The following is a 17,509-nucleotide window of genomic DNA, read 5'->3' on the forward strand; positions in this document are numbered from 1 at the left end:
GGCGTTACAGCAGCAGGTTATCCAAACACACAATATGAGTAAAAAACACAATGTTAGCAAATTCAAACACAATATAATATTAAATACAAAGTAAATAAGTACTAAAAATATCAAAACTAAGAATGTGAATATATACAACCAGGATTTAACTAAGCATTACTAGTCTTAATTAAGAAAAGATTAAATACAACATACTTTGCTGGAGATAGATTTATAGTTGTTATGAGTTTTTTATTGGTTTTGAAAAAGACTGAAATAAATACTGATGTGATGTACGAAAGCAAAGAAGACACTAAGTGACAAGACTGCTCATTTCTAGACATTTGAATGTCTATAACCACTGCAGCAGGGTAGAAGTAAAACCAAGTTAGTTATAGCACACTGCAGAAACAGACGTCCTTTACCCTTTCCACTGCGGAAATTCCTTCAGCTATAGTCTCATCCCCCCAGGTGCAAAACTGAGCGCTTCAGCCGCTGCTTTGTGCCTACCGCCATCAGACTGTACAACAGCAGTGCGTCCTATCAGTCGGTCTTTATCCTGAACACTGACATTCCCCACAGTGGCTGTCACACTGCCATGGTAAATAGCAGCAAGTAATGTAAACAGCAGAGAAGCGAGGCAGTGTTGTGCCACAGTAATGCAGAGTGCAGTTATATAATATAATGTAATAATATAATATAATATAGTGCAATATAAACAATATAGTGTAATATAATGACATGTTATATAATATAGACTAATATGCTTTCCGAGTTTTCCGAGTCCTATCTCCACTTTGTTTACATCGTCGGGACGGCCGGCTGACTCTTCCCCTCGTGTATAAAAGTTGTTTAATTGAGGGACTAGAGAAAAGAAGAATAACATACTGTACTCACTGTTTAACTGTGCTTCTAGATCACGCTCATTTCAGGTAAATTTACATGCAGTGTGAAGATACCAGCATAATAAAGATCGCTAGCATTAGCATGCTAACACAACAATGCAGCGCGAGTTGTTTTGGTTTCATGCTGGAGCTCAAGGGCGACATCTGCTGGATCAAAAAATCGCATTTATAAAGCCTTTAACTGAAACTTGCCTCTTAATATGTCTCAGTGTCCTGTAAAGTTGTCAGTGTAAAGTTAAGATCTTTATTGGTGTGTAGTTTACTTAATACTTGCTAATAATAGTTGAATATGCACGCTCTTCTTCTTGTCCTTTACTGCTGCAACACTTGCACTTGGGATCTATAAAGGATTATCTTATCTTATCTTAAATGTGATGTGATTTGATTGTGCTTCAGTTATGTGCAAACAGACAATAAATTGATAAGTTATCTTATCTTAATCAAGTTTCTTTTATTCAATACAGCTTGTTTCCTCTCATGTCAAGGACACCATGTGAGAAGCTGAATTTGTTGATTCCGTTCCAATTTTACCATCATTTTAATTTTCTTTCAATCAACTCATACAATTCATCCTAAACTCAGGCTATGCCATGCAGCTCATTCTGTTCCCATTCAGCAGTAATCGAGGAGATACTGAGATTCCTTTTTTGCAAACTAAATGCAAGCATACTTATATACATTACCAAACAAAATGTACTTGGACTACATGTGTACATTCATTGTGCAAGTCAAAAAACTCACTTTTCACCCACAAGACCCACCGTATGTTTCATCCAGTTTTCTTGATGAGTCACTTTGTTCAGCAATTGCAGCGATTTCCAAGCATTTTGAAATACTGTCGTAATGATTGCTTTATCAACTTATTGAACTTTTTCATCTCGCAAAAAAGTACACATCAGATAAAGTGGATTGACCCCTTTTTGCATCACCTCAACTTTCACCTGGATCCTGCATACAGAGCTGCAGGCGGACGCAGACTCTTCTGAACATGCACACAAACACTCGGCAACCAGTGAAGATTTCTACATCGCGGGTTGAACCTTCTTACCACAGAGCACTGTCTAGACACCAGTTTACCTTTGGATGGTGGCCTGATGATGTTGCAGCTGAACTTGGACTCTCAGCCCGTCAACTCATGATGTCATACACAAATAATGGGCCAAAAACTGAGATGATTTAACATGGACTGATGGATCGATTACACAACATGTTTTTCAGATGTGCCAAAAAATTGTCACCACAGTACAAATGTTCGATTAAAAACATGCAGGCCCCCAAAAATAAATCTTCAGGCCCAAATGATTTAGGGTGCATCTGAGATTAAAGGGGGTGCATTTACAGTGACCAGGAACAGCAATTAAAAAAAAAAAGTCCACTTCTTCAGTGTTTCTGAACAATTATGTGGGTAACCTGAGTGTCTAACGACCCACAACATGTGAAATAAATCCATCCAGTCCTTTGTTTGTGGTCTGCATAAGTCTTACAACACAGAGAAAAATGCTCCGTTTCAAATGTGTGCTCCTTGTGATGTCACAGTGGGATTCTGGTAAAATAAAAAATACCCTCCCCTCCCCTGATATCTCCACCCATGGACTCCACCCCCAGCCTAGAACAAAACCTTTGAGCCATTTTTATTCTCACTAGCGATGGTGTGATGTCTACAGGGAAAACTCAGGTGGGGCTCATTACATTTAAAGAGACACACACACCAAAACGGAGCGTTCTGAGAGAGCTGGTTTATACAGGGTCACAAACCTCCTCTGGTGCTTGATTCATGTTATATTTTGACCAAAGCACAGCACAGATGTTTCATTTAGACCATAGGGGGACTGTTTGAAAAGGTGGAGGAAGGGGATAATATGTCCTGTTTAAAACTAGCGTATGGTAGCGTAGCGGTGTTATGGGTGCATCATGTGCTCCCTGGTGAACAGAAAGGTCTCTTGCACATGTAATGACAATCAGATCATGGATTTTCTAAATACAATTGTTGTCATTTAAAAGTCTTTTTTTCTTATTGTAAAAAAAAACTATTGTTATTTTTGTTGTTGTGTCCATTCAATTGAGGGTGCGTACATTTAAAATGAGGGAGCAATGTCACCTTGTGCACCCTCATAGAACCGGGCCTGAATACATGACATCTTCAACAGTTTGTCTTTGGTTCTTCTTTCTGTTGACATTCAAAATGTACATGTTTGAAATTAATTCTGCAGGTACAGGAGAATATCTGAAATTTGGCAAGCTTAAAAATTCAGCAAAATGCAACAGAGTAGAGCATCAACTCAGCAACAAATCATCTCTGATCTTAACTTTAAGGTTTGGTCACCAAGTAGGCTGTTCCTCAGTCTGTTAGCCCGGGTTTTAAGGGTGTGAAACCTCTTTTGAAATGAGATGGTTGGCGGACAAACAGTTGGTTGTTCTCCCCTTGTTTCCCATTTACAGAGTGTCTCCTGTGCTCCCTTATCTGTCCTTCTGTCTGTCTGTCCGTCTGTGTCTGTTCCATGTGCTGCTGTGGGCATGATGCTCCCACTCCCCGGCTCCTTGTAACCTGAGTGCATGTCAGTTCATCAGCCGTTCCTCCACCAGATCATTTTCTTAACCAGATTACAGTGCTAGTTACACGCTTCAAGCCTCTTATGTGTCGTTATCCTGAGAACTATTCCTCCTGTTGGTTCAAAGTCTCTGACCTGCCATGCGCCATCGTCTCCCATTTGCCGTCTGGCAGCCGCACTGGAGTATCCTTTGCACTTCACCTCAACTCCTCACTACCTTCACGTATCTGTCTCCTACACTCGGCTCCTAATCTCAACAACACTATGACATCATGTGACTACATCTTAATAGGAAAATACTCCCAGTTGCATTGCATTATGGTATATTGAGTCTATAAGAAATTGACTTGACAATATAAAACCAGGGCCGCCCATGAGGGGAGATAAAGGGGAACGCTTTCTGGGGCACCAACAAGAATTTATAAACAAACTAATTTCAGGCAATTAATCATTCATTATTCGTACAGTGCCAATTCACAACGTGTTATTTTGAGATGCTTTACAAAACAGCACATGGGATAATATGCAGGAAGGATTTCTCCTTTGTGTTCCTCTCGTTCCTGTTGTCCACACTTCTTTGCCACTGAGTTGGAGGTCGGAGCAGGCCGTGCATGAATGAGGACGGCGGTGGATGTTGGGACGACTCAGTCCGAACAGGTCAAGTGCATACATTGACTTAAATCATATCGTTTGAGGGCCCATTCTCTGGATCTTTCAGGGGCCCAGACATTTCTGCGGTCGGGCCTGTATAAAACTAAAGGCATTGATTTTTGAATCTAGAAAAAATGTATCAATCAAATTGGCAGCCGGGTTTAAGGTCAAAGAAAATAAAAAACCCTGGATGGCAAATTCTCATAGAAATTGATTCAACAAATGAAATGGACTCAGAAGTTAAAGCAAAGAACACAGCCCAAGTTGTTGTTAAACAGAGACAGTGTCTTCAGGAGAATGAGTCTCTGCATGTTTTGTGTAATTGAAGTCAAGCTTATATAGTTTACTTTGCAAATCAGTACGTTGGTGTGCATTTACAACAGAGCACAGACCGTCGAGGTGCAGGACTGAACGCTGTTTAATGAGGAATAAAATACAACAAGCTACACACCTGTGTACGCTCACAATCCAACATTACCACAATGTTGCTGCAAAAGTATCCAGACAAACGCAAAGTGTTAGTGCAGAAATAATCACACTCACACATGTTAACCACATATCTCAGATGTTGTTTATTTAGCTATCATTAGTACATTTTTGTCTTTAAAAAAAACAACTGATTTGAGTATTTTTGATGTTTTTATGAGAATAAATGTTCGTCTTTGTCCGGTGTTTTATGTGATGTCTTGACTGTGATTGCAGAAGCTGCTATCTGACATTTCCTGGAAACGATTAATAAAGTATCCATCGATCTAAAAGTTTGGTTGAAATGTTATTAAAACAAAGATATATTTAAAAACAATATAGGTAAGGTAGACATGTTCACAGTCATCTAAAAGACTTAACTTTCTATCAAGTTCAACTTCAAGATGCTTTATTGGCATGAACAGAAACAGCCGTTATTGCCAAAGCAAAATTATTAAAACAATCAACAAAAATATATTGTTCTTTCTGTTTTTTTTTAACAATTTGTACTGTGTCTTTGAGTTTTTGAAAAGCGCTTATAAATAAAATGTATTATTATTATTATTATTTAACTATTATGTTACATCTTAATAGCCTATATTAGTACTACATGGAAAGATGTGTTTTTATAGAATGACATCGACTACAATTAAATTAAGTGAAGTATACTAACTTTACTCAGGTATAATAGAGGTTGGACTATTATGGAAACACTTGTTTTTAATAGAAGATTATTTGTCAGGTTTGAAAACCAACTTGTCTTTATTTGGTAATTTTGTTATGGCGAAAAACAGAAACCAAATCACCACAAACATTTAACCAATGTGTCTTAATTAACGTTTTTATGGCGCATTTCCCTTTAAATTAAGTCTTCCGGGCGGTTCAGGTGTGCGCCTGCAGTGCTCACGTGACGTCCTTCCCGCGCTGCGATACGCCCTTTGAAGTCTGGCGGTCTATTTGAGCTAAATGTAACGACCGTAGCTGTTAGCATGTTGTTTGAACATCTGCTACCTGTTGATGGTTAGTTATGTCGTAAAAACGTCTTCATGGAAAAATGACTTTATTTTATTTTTTATTTTTTTATTTTTTTTACTCCTGGTGGTTTTTGTCCCATGAAATCTCAGCTGCGGCCTGGACTTCGCACTTGGAGCCCTACACCGAAGCTCTCAGCCCGGATGTGTTTGTGGACTCTTTGGACCCCTCACTTCGACATTTTCCTGAGACCCTTCACCAGGTAAGTCTGCTGCTTGTGCTTACATTCATTGTGCGAGTTTTTCCCGCGCTGTGCAGTTGTTTTATATGTGCAATTGTTTAATCAGAAATCAGTGCTGCTGGGTTACATTTAATTTTTTGCTTGCATGGCTTACTGCATTTAATTTTGTGATGCTGCTGCTTTTTGATAATAGCTGTTTGGTTGAAATGATTATTGTAAGCTGTGGATGATCTACTTTTTCCTTTGGATGTTCTTCGGTGGATTCGAGGAGATGCTGTTGCACTTTCTTCTGGGAGGTTTGTTTGTGGCTCACTGAAAGAAATGGACCAAGTTGCACTTGGAAATGTAGCTCAAAATAATGACATTGAAACTGTTTCATCCCATGTTATCTATTTATTGTTAGAATTACCATTTTTCACTATTCACTTGAATTTTTGAGAATACATTTTTGTAGATTTTTATCAAAGTGTAGACCCCAGGGAAAGAAGTTGCTACCTCAGTTGGCTAATGCTGGATCCAAATAAATAGACCTAAATTAAATTAAATGATGGGGAGGATGTAACTTGTGAGCCTGTGGGAATATGCCCATGAAGATGTGTTAATGTTGTTTGGGCAGCAGTAGCTCAGTCTGCAGGGACCGGAGTTGAGAACTGGAAGGGTTGCGGGGTCAAGTCTCTGTACCAATTTAAGTATGGAAATTGGTTACCTCCAACTCCCGATCAATCAATCATATTGATCAATCATACCAATTCATAACAAATGTTACCTCGAGACACTTTACACAAAGCAGATAAAATACCTTACTCATTGTTATGTTACTGAAGACAAATGGGATAGAGGGAGATGGGATGAGATCCAGGAAGAAGGACAGGGACAAACAGAGGTGTGGGCGGTGTGCATGAGTGTATTTCAGGCCTATGTGTGTGATGTCATTCATTAATAAGGTGTAAAAACTACTCTAAATAATCACATGGTATAAGACTGCTTCAGTTTTAGCTATAGCTGTAATATGAATCTGTGTCCTTTCCCTTTCATATATATATATATATATATATATATATATATATATATATATAAATGCCAGCTTGTTGCTCAGGGTCTGTGCATCTCATCCTGACTATCTGAAACCCTTCATGTAGTAAACGTCATGTTCATGTTTTCTCCGCGCTCTTCACTGTCAGCTGCGCTTTAGATAAATGGTTCAACTCAAAGCGATGATGGGTTTATGTGTCAGGTTAACAGCAGCTCATCTCTTCAGCTCCTGTTGTTTTTTACCTGCCGCTCTATCTGCACTCAGCCGGATTTAATGACAGCAATATGTGAGTGTAATATGAATAGAAGTGAACAATTACCTAATGCATTTAGCTGCCATGACCTTGCTTCCTATCACATTTCAATGAGTATAATTGCTGGGTTACATTTCAGTTTACACCGTGCATCATGTTTCCTGTGATGGTTGGAGATGCTTTGTTTGAAATTCTCTCACAACTATTGTACTTCCACATAACGATCCACTCCAGACTTTCTATTTTGGAGGTGATTATGGTCAACCCATGCCGCCTTCTGTGTCCACATATTGCAGAGACTGACGCAGATATGAACTCTGCATGTGTTCACCTTGAGTCCGCTCGCTGAACTGCACTTGTGTTCCTGCAACCTTTCTCACTCTTGCCCTTTTTTCTCCCCTGTTACCTAATTAAGCTTCCCAAAATACCCTGCTTTTAGATTTAATCATGGCGTCATTAGCTTCCTATGGGTCTGTGGAGGGTAACTGCTGCAGGACTCGAAGGTGCGACCTCTCACCTGCCTTGTCTAAACATATCCTAAAGTCTCCCAGTGGAGCATCTGCTGCCGAGGCTGGATGTGTAACAGCATCCACTGGGAGTTCATCATCCCAGTTTGTTTGTACCTGATGAATCAGAAGTGTTGTTGGGGAAGCATTAAAGTGCTGTGTAAATGTTTTAGTCTGGATGTACTTGTGCTTACCTGCATGTTTGATGATGTGTACCTGGGTGAGTCCGGGCCTTGCTGTTGAAGTTTGTCAGCCTGTCAGGCACCTGGAGCAAAGCTCACTGGAGCTGGTTTGCGTCCTTTGTAGCCAGGGAAGTCACTCGTGAATATTCAAGGGAATGGAGGGAGTGTGTGTGAGTGTGTGTGAGTGTGTGTGAGTGCACTGAGAGGTGAACATGGTGGTGGTGCGACTAGAAGAGTCGACGTGTTGGGGCTGAACACCTTCGATGGCACAGTGTTGAAAGGGTTGTTAATTAGTTATAAAAACATATTGTACAGTTTAGTTGTTTCTCATGTTGTTAGCACTCATGTCTTTGGTCTTTCCTCTTTTGTTTTTTCTGTAGCAATGCTTAGACAGAAAATGTGTTGCGACGACATGTTTGCAAGTCAAAGTTAATAATCATTTGGAGGAAAATCCTCGCTGTTTTGAGAGCTCTGCTCTACGTTATCATTACATGTCTGTCAAAAACACACGGTACTTTTTTTTAGAGCTTCAACCACAGCTTCCTATCTTCCTCAGGAGGTGGCAACATTTTACACATAAATCGAGTCCTCTGAAAATAACTCTGAGTCATGACTGTGACACCCGAGTCCCGCTGCCGAGTCACATCTACAGCGTGTTTACATGGACGGGACGGCCGGCTGACTCCTCCCCTCGCGTATAAAAGTTGTTTAATTGAGGGACTAGAGAAAAGAAGAATAACATACTGTACTCACTGCTTATTTGAATGTCATGTAAGCCTTTTTAGATCACGGTAGTTTACATGCAATATGAAGGTACGCGCTAACTACAGAGTGCTAGCATTAGCATGCTAACACAACAAATGCAACAAATGTTGTTTTGGTTTCATGCTGGTGCTCAAGGCTTTACCCGGAATTTCTCCTGCCAGACCACTCGTATTTTTGTCTGCAGAAAGTCCGACTGAGCTGATGTGAGAACGCCTCAGGATCGGTGCACAACCACAGACTGCTACGATCTCTGTAATGAACCTGCTGCATTATGTTTCCTGTTCTCCAGGATGTTCTTCTCCACCCTTTAGTTCATGTTGTGATTCTGTTGAACTGCACATAGCATTGATATGAAGACAAATATTCTCATTAAAGCGTCGTATAGAGGACTCTGTTGCTTCGTCTGCTTCTCCTGCAGCGTTCTTTATGCGTCATTGCCTCAGGAGACGAGACACCCTCAGACCTGCTGATCAGGGTTTACTGGTTGCACTTGCTTTTGACACAAAGGTTATTCCATTTCCATTAAAGTGTCACCTAAAGCCGACTTAAGACTGACTGAAAAAGAAGCTGCATGACCTCATTGTGAAATAACTCATTTGTTTTCAAAAGTGACTCCTTGCTCTGTTTCTTCTCAGTTGCAAAACATGTAAAAATGTATGAAAAGCACTTCAATCTAGACTCAGAAAAACCAGCGTTTGAAACCAGAAGATTCTTCTTCAGCAGTCGTAAAAGCTTCTCTGTTATAGAATCATAAAATATCCCAGCTTCTGTTATTGAGCTGCCACTGCAGTTTAGTGAGACAACATAACCCAAGAGCAGAGAGACGCAGTTACAGTAATCACTCCTGATAACCCGTGACCATGAAGTGACCTCTCGGCCGGCCTGTACGTCCTGCTGTAAAAGGCTGATGTTTATCTGAGGAGAAATGCATGAGTCTTTTCTCTCAAAGAACAGAACTGGTTTTTCCCATGACCACCATCCGAAGGGTCGTACATCATTATGACACGCTCCGTACTCCCCAACCTGGTCCTGCTGCTTCTGCTTCTGCGTGCTTCTTACGACGTGTCCTTCAGGCGAAAAAACACATCTGTCCTCTGAGAAGTTTATCACATTTCTTCAGCCATCTGGATGCAATGAGGTGCACGATGATGAATTGAGTTGTCGTTGTGTAAAGTGTGTGCACGGCTCCCCCTAACGTCTTCACTAGTACACGAGATTCTCTGTGTAAGAGCTGAAACATGCTGACCTGGGGACCATCATCGATGACAAACTGACCTTTGACCTTCAAACTGAGGCTGTTTGCAAAAAAAGCTCATCAGTGTGTGCAGTGTGTTTTATTCTTGTTTCATTTAATCGGTTTTTACTTTCTGCATGGTGACCTGGTACGGGTCACTCAGCATCAAGAACCACAACAAAATGCAGAGCGTCATTCATTTTTGTGTGGCAGAATTACAGGTTTGTCCCTCTCTGACCGCTCTTATTTATATAAAGTGAAGTGTTTGTAGACTCAGTCAATCCTGGCAGATCAAAGGTCATCCCTTGTCCATGGATTTTAAGTCGCTGCCGTCAGGCTGCAGATTCAGCCGGCAGTACGCCCAGTCTGAGACTGACACAAGACTGAGTCAAAATGCTTTTGATTCTGAGACCAGCCCCTACAAAAAGTGGACTCAAGACCGGCCTTGTTGATATATTTATAGTGAGTTTGCAATGGGCTTTAAAATTCTCCATCGAGGAAAAAGATGCATTTTAGTGTTTTTATTTATTTTCTGTCTTGTTTTGATGAAGTTTGAATGTCATAGTAACTCATTGCTGTAAAATATAATTACTTGCTAACACATTTAAAGTCCCCTCAGTGCAGCAGTGACCTCCATATCTACCAGCATACTGCCATCTAGTGGCCGCAGAGCGACCCTGCCCCCCCAGCTGATCTGGGCCAAACAAATTGGATTCATAATGTATGGCTTACATTACACTCTGTTTATATGATATCTGAGGCTGTAAATCTATTCTGTCATATCTCCCGTGGCAGCCCCCTTCTGTGTGACATTGCCAATAAGATGGAGAATTGGGCGATGTGATGTACGAGTGGGCCAAGGTGAGTGTATTGTTTTTTTAACCGAAACGGTGCAGCAGCTGCAGTCACAGAGTCGTGGCGTTGAAAGTGGAAATGTGACCTATTGGTTTAGAGCGGATAAAAACACATTCCCCCCTGACCTTTCCGCTTCATTACCCGCCATGATACCTCATAAATTGAGCTGAATACAGTGTTGCTCTCACGTCTGAGGAGCTGCAGCGTTCTCTTCTTCTTCTTTTTTTTTTTTTTTGACACACTTGACGTTTAAGTCAGCCTGCCGGGTTGGAGACTGTAAAACTGTAATAATGGATACTTTCAGATTGCTTATGATCTCTTAAATTAAGAATATTTAATTAAAGACTTTGAGAAATAAGATAATAATAACATTTATTTATTGGGCACTTTTCAAAAACATGTTACAAAGTGCTTCACCTGGACGGCAAAAAACAGGCGGGTCATAGAGTACTAAACAAGGCAAAGATTAAGAATTAACAATCACTTTAAGATGTAAAATCCAAACTAAAATCAGGGAAGGCTCGCCGGTAAAAGTGTGTCTTCAGCAGGGACTTAAAAGAAATGGGTGAGTCAGCTGACCTAATCTCCTCGGGCTCTTTAGTCCCCCTTTATAGTTCTTAGTCTTGAATTTGGAACGACCAGGAGACCTCTTCCCGAGTATCTCAAAGTATGAATCAGGTTCATATGGTAGGAAAAGGTCTGATATGTAGCTGGGAGAAACGGCCATGGGGAGCTTAAAAAGTAATCAGTAAAATGTTCAAATCAATTCTAAAACACAGAGGGAGCCGCGGTGTAGAGATGCTAAAACAGGAGTGATGTGGTCGCCTGGCAGCTGAGTTCTGTACCGACTGGAGTCGCTCTATAGATTTTTGTTTCAGGCAGGTAAAACCCTTACCCGGTTACAGTAGTCGAGAAGTGATGAAATAACAGGGTTTAAAATCGTGTCTGTGTCCGAGGTGTAAAGGATCAGACAGGATGGAGACACTACATGTACATAAAAATCATAGATGTGAATGAAATTGGTGAAATAAGAGAAAATCAACCACTACTCAGCAAGTCTAATATATTTAAATCCTCTGAGACCTTTTTCAGATGTGCAGTTTTATTATTTATCTATAATGATTTACTCCAGCTTGATAGGAAATGCTGTTTTAATTGATTTAATTAACTTTGGTGCCCTCTGCTGGTGATCCATGTAAACTACAAGAGAGTCGATGGGGCACTCACTGACCAACCAGTGACAAATACAACTTCATATTTGTTTAACTTTTTATACTTGATTAATAAGCGGTCGGTCCTTATCTCTTTGGAGAAATTGATAGGCCATATTGTGCATGATAACCGTTTCTGTTCTCTTTTGTGTCTCTTGGTTTTTGTTGTTGTTTCTTGTTTTGTTATCCTCAGTTTGTCCTCTGCATGTGGCAGTATTGACAATAAAGTAACTTACTAATATTCATTATAATATTGGTTTATGTCAGAATGGTACAAATGATCTCACAACTTAAATAAATCTAGAAGTCAAATTTAATTTCCTGATTTTTTTCATAACCACTCAAAAACTCCTCACAGAAGCTTCAATGAGATAAATGTCAATTTTGTTGCCGTCTTTATTCTATAAACATGAACTTTTCTACTAAACCTATTGAAGTACATTTTAGACAAAGGCCTTGTGCCACCATCAGACTGTGTCGTCACAACCAGCGGCGCTGCTTGTCACCAGGCAAGGCAGGCAACTGCTTGGTGCCCCGGGGCAGTAGGGCGCCCCCAACGGCTTTAAACCACAGTTTTGCCTCAAATTGTGCAAATTTTGCAATGACAGTAAGAAACAGTTAAAACCCAAATTTGTCACTGTAGGAAAATGAAGAGGAGTTATTCGTCTGGGGGAGAAAAAATAAAGAGGAATATAATAAGGAACGCTGGTTGGAGGGGTCCCCAATGAATTTTTACCTAGGGCCCCAACAGACCCTAGAGTCGTCCCTGGTCCCAACCACCATCGTCCTCATTCATGCATGGCCTGCTCCGACCTCCACCGACCTCCACCTCAGTGGCGACGAAGTGTGGACAACAGGAACGAGAGGAATACAAAGGAGGAATCCTTCCTGCATATTATCCCATTTTTCGATGCCATTTTGCTTTTGATTAATGTGACGGCTCGTGAGATCATAAAGAAGAGAACAGGAGACCAAAGAAAAAAAGTGTTTAAAGCTTATTTCCGGGCTTTTTATGCCTTTATTTTAGAGAGAGGACAGCAGTCAGAAATCAGGAAGAGAGAGTGAGAGAGGAATGACATGCAGGAAGTCATCCACACATTGGACTAAAGCCTCTGTACATGCAGTCACAAGCTAACCACTATAGGCTACGTGTGCCCCTAATGTTACCCCTCTGTAATGTTAAATCTTCTTTAATCTTTACTCCCCCCGTACATTACAATCTAATATGGACACATACACAACTCTATGGCATATAACAAATTACATCAATGATATCCACTGCAGGACTTTAAAGAAACTTCAATTTCATAGATGATTGCATGACATAGATTAGAGTAAACAGCATTAGCAGCACTTCCTTTATCACAAATTAATCAGTCCATGCTTGTATCAGACAGAGGATAAATGTGAACCACAATAACGCCGCCCTGCAGAGAGAAATAAACCTGTGTCTGTTCTGCAGCGTACAAGATGCTGCATGTGTAGGTTATATACTGTGTGTGTGTGTCTTTGGGTTTCATTAACGGCAGTGTACGCCTTCCAGCGGGGGATTACCTCGCCGTGAGCTTTGGCTCTCCCGCCGCGTGCGGTAATGAAGTATAGCTGTGGAGGCTGGAGGCAGAGGAGGCAGATCGCTTTTTACAAGGCAGACGACAAAAAGCTGGACGTGATGAGAGAGAGAGAGAGAGAGAGAGAGAGAGAGAGAGAGAGAGAGAGAGAGAGAGAGAGAGAATAAAAAAAAAAATGTGTTACTTTGACATTATTAGTTGAAGAAACCAGCAGATAGTAGGTTCAGTAGTACTCGAAATTGAAAGGGTCTCAATCAAGACCACAACTGATGGGCTTTTTTTTAACCATGAATTACTGCGGTTAGAAGGAAAACTTCAATTTATTTAGTTAGATTTTTATCCCCTGGTTGTTACGATAAGTTACACTCCCACTGCACACAAGATGATGATTTTTCATTTATGGTCTTCAGTGTTTCCCCTACCATTATATTAGGGTGGCGGCCCGCCCCCACCCCCCCAACAGCCCTCCCTTGAAGGTAAAGTTAATTGAGATTAAGATTCTGATTTATTTTTGTGCCTTTATTGTAGAGATAGGATAGTGGATAGAGTCAGAAATCAGGGAAAGAAGTCATTTAAGGATACCTGCAGGACAGCTCTCATTAAAAGTAACACATGAACACCAAGATCCCTTCAAGTGTTTGTGCCGGTGATTTTATCCCGCTGTCAACTTCCTCCTTAACCAATTAACTTGTGTTCACATGCCCACATTTATAATTGTAATGATGGCCTTTATTTAAAGTCAGTCAGGTCATAAAGTCACAAGCAAACATTTTAAGACTCTTTAGATACTTTGGAGTTTTAAAAAGTACGATTGAAGTACAAATTTAAAATTCAGCCAAAATCGGGAAAAGCTCGTCGGTAAGAGTGAGTCTTAAGAAGGCGTTGAAAAGAGATTACTGACTCAGCTGACCTGATCTCCAGGGCAGATCGTTCCACAGATTCTGGAGCCCTCAGAGAGAAAGAAACGCTCCGTCCCCTTTAAGTTTTCAGTCTGGTATTTGGAGCGACCAGAACACCTCTGCCACGAGGATCTGGACGTACGTGTCAGCTCATACAGTACTCAAAGGTCAGAGATGTAGTTGGGAGAAAGGCCATGGAGAGCTTTGAAAAGGATTGTGGTCGTCCTCTCTGGTTCTGGTTTTTTATGTCACAAGTGCCACCGTGCAAGAGTCCTGAAGTAGCGAGATGGTGAGTCCAAACGGGGGGGGGAAACCTGTTCAGAGCGCCATCACCTTTTGGAAAATGAAATATATTTGGCATCAATGATTTATTAATTGTAACACACGAGTACAGATGATATATATTGGAATATTTATATTTTGTCCCACCAATGATTAATATGTAAAACCCCGACAAACAACAAATTAACCATCATAACCGTTTGTTCATTGTCCGAATTCAAAACGGCGAGTAGGGCTGTCTAACGATTAAAAATTGTAATGACAAATCTCTAAATTTCAATACTTAATCACATTTTAAGTGCATGTTTGATATTACAATATCGCATTTAAAAATAAAAAATGGTTAGGCTTTTATTTTGAAGGTTTGTTCTGTCTCAAGCTGAGAGTACTTTGCTTGCTGTGTGCTTTTATTTTGAAATAAAGTAAGGCCCTTCCTGTAATGTTAGGGCATGAAGTTAAGCACCGAAACAGGAAGTGGTTAGGGATCCCAAACTGTTACCCAAACGGTAACAAAGGGTCAGTGTGTGATGTCATTAGGTGGATATGACTTTGATCTCGTCGGCTCGGAGTCGCCCCGCACCGTGAGTAAGGCGGGGCGCGTTTCTGTGTTTTAGGGGAGTGGCGCTAATGAGTCTGGTTAAATTCTTTTAAATTCTAGACTTTGGCTTTAATCAAAGACAATCGTCTGCCAGTGATGACTCAGCATATATACTCTAAATCTCCTCGCCTTCGTGTTTACGTGGCGATGTGTTGTCTGACTGCAGGATTTTCTTATGAAACAATAACAAAAATATTCCTTCCTTGCATGTGCCTGCAGGTTCTTCTTTTGACACAACCGGATTATTACTGTTGTGGTTTTGAACTTAATCTACTGCGAGATCTGTTGGCAGGGCAAACAATGAGTCATCAGTAAATTTCCTTTGGTTCTCTGGTGTTACAACTTGAGCTACTGTGGGAAAGGAAGCACTCTGTCTTTAATACACAGCCTTCTGGTGACGTCACACGCTTAGGGAACCGCCCACCTGGCGGGCGAGAAAGGCTTAGGGAGAAGTTATCGTCTCTGTTCCCACCTGTACTTGTTTAAATCAGATTCATTTTATCAATGAAAGACAGAATGTGAAGCACTAACAGACGTGGAGACGAGCTCAGGTTGTTCTTCTACATCCTTAAATGGTTGAAAGAAAAGCGAGAGAGGAGGAGGTTGTGGATTAATGCTGCTAGACGCTCCTCTGTCCCTGTGAGGAAACAAAAAGAACGGACTTCTCCTCATCCAGACGTCAAATATTGTGTGAACTTGGTCTAAATATTCCTGCCTTCAACAAACATTACTGCCCCAGAACTCCTGATGCTCTTGTCAGTTTTTTTGTCTTCTGCAAAACAACAAAGAATCTGAATCTGCAGCGGTGTAAGGGGAAGGATTCTCTAGTAAACGTCTCTGAAGTAACGTTCTGGCGAGGACTTGGCCGTCCGTAGCGATTGGATTAGTGTCCTGTGTGCTGTATGAGGGGTCACAAGTTCCCAAAACTTGAAGTTCATCTTAATATCTCAGTTTTTCTGTGGTCATCAGTCGGTGTAAACATGCATCATTGTGAAAAGATGGAGCATTAAAAAAAAGGGCCTGACCGATCTGGGATTTTGAGGGGCGATACCGCTATCGATATTGGAGAGAAGAAAATCAGATTACCGATATATCAGCCAATATCTTTCTTAGGTCTATGAAATCTGTAGAGATAGATAGATAGATACACATTTGATCCCTCAAATGTGGATATTAAAGATATACAGTATAATGAAGACAACTGGAAAGTAACTGAGCATGTACGTGCGTCAACTGCTACAATGAAACCACATTAAATGCTATTTCACTGATTAATAAATCGAGTAATATCGGTACATATCTGCCATAAAAATAGCCGATACGATAGTCACTGGATATGCTAATATCTGTTGATATTATCGGTTTATAGCTAATTAAAAAGCTCCTGCTGCAGCTCCACACTGTGTTCAATTGTAGCTGCTACCTTTCATATCAACTGCTTTTGCACACCAGGCCTCCACACAGGTCAGCTATGAATTCTGCAGGTAATCATGTGCTAAACATGCTAACTGCCCGTGCGAGCTACAGTCCATTTGAAAACCTTTTGCAGACATAACCTGCTCTCTTGGACAGGAAAGAGAAACTGTTCGGAAGAAGAAAAGTGGAACAACATAATTTCAAGTTCATTGAATCATTCATTCCACAACATAGACTGAGGTGAAGCTTTGAATATGATAAACTGTATAGAATTACCTTTACTGTAGTACGGGTTGAAGGCAGAGTGAGATTCCAGCAGCTCCCCTCCAGGTCTCTGCGGATGTTCAGATCCTGTGGAGATCAGGCAGAGAGAGCAGATCTTAGAAAGATCAATACTCCTTAGTGGATTTCCTATATCAACCACACAGAAATCCCACCATCTGTGACATATAGGTTGAGCGTATAAGTCACTTCTGGGTGGGATCCAATCCAATAAGTCGCTCTCCACACCGTCTGTTCTCGTTGGGTTGGAAAATGCTGTAGGCTGGGAGAGGTGGATGAGTGGAGCCAAGAGGTACACCAGGTGGAGTCTTTATTACAGTAGGTAGCTGCTGATTTCACTGCTCACTGCTGTTAGTCTAGACATGTGGAACTCATATTTATGAAGGTTATTTGTAGGCGTATGTCACACAAACAGATGTAAACAAAGAGGTGATATGAAAATGTCCTCTGTCTTTTAACAGATGATGATTCCTACAGGGGGCAGCAGTGAAATGATGATGTACTCATTGCAAAGAAATTCATAGTTTTTGCATTAAAGACCGGGAGTTTGAGGAGAAGATCAATAGTCTCGCAGCTGTAAAGGAGGTTAGCTTTGTTAGCTTAGCATAGGTGCTGGACACTGGTGGAAACAACTAGTCTAGCTTCATGCAAAGATGATGTCAC

This window comes from Labrus bergylta, chromosome 9 (assembly GCF_963930695.1).
Source record: "Labrus bergylta chromosome 9, fLabBer1.1, whole genome shotgun sequence".
In the NCBI taxonomy this organism is placed as follows: domain Eukaryota; kingdom Metazoa; phylum Chordata; class Actinopteri; order Labriformes; family Labridae; genus Labrus; species Labrus bergylta.